Here is an 820-nt window from a genome sequence, read left to right on the forward strand (position 1 = left end):
ATCAAAGTGACAGTGACGCAGTAGGTAAGGTGAACGACACAAGAATCAGCCCACGTAACAGACTTACGTCAAAATGACGTAAAAAACTGGTCATAACTGGTCGAATGACGTTAAGTGACTAAATAACGACGTATTTAAAATGTCTTTTTTGTGACATCTTAATGACGATTCTGTATAACGTCTTAAAAACGTATTATTGACGTATAGAGACGTCATAAAACGTCATTAAGTCGTCTAAAATGTCGTCATCGATCTGTGACATTAGACTATCACTTTGACGATATTCTCACGACATTTTTGATCATTACTTGGTTATTATTTATCCTGAACTTACTTAGATTTGGATGTCATTTTGACGTAAGTCTGCTACCTGGGAGAGATCTCAGGCTCGAATCTCAGCAATGCCCATACAGCACAGAAGCTTGCAGCAACATTGCTACAACGTTGCAAGATTGCATACTGCAGTGCAATGTTGCAGATACTTTGCAGACATTAATTTGCAATATTATTTTAGCAATATTGCAGCAATATTTAAAAAAAATATTACGAATATAATATATTTTATTTATTTACTAGTTATTTTTGTTACTTGTATATCAAATTCAATAATGTTTTACATCAATAAAATTAGGTGAAGTAAAAAGTTCTGAGCGTTTTTTCGCTTTATTTCGACGATGAAATTAACATAGTTAAGATTATCCGATTTCGATCAAATATGCGCCGTTTTGTTCGATAACTTTTGTCCATTTTGAAGGCAATTTCATAATTCCGCGATTGAAGAAGTCCTCGTCCCTATTGGTAAAAAACTTGACCAGCTCAT

The sequence above is a fragment of the Odontomachus brunneus genome, unplaced genomic scaffold (genome assembly GCF_010583005.1).
Source record: "Odontomachus brunneus isolate Ranch 3 - 2012 unplaced genomic scaffold, Obru_v1 Obru_scaffold_055, whole genome shotgun sequence".
Taxonomy (NCBI): Eukaryota; Metazoa; Arthropoda; class Insecta; order Hymenoptera; family Formicidae; genus Odontomachus; species Odontomachus brunneus.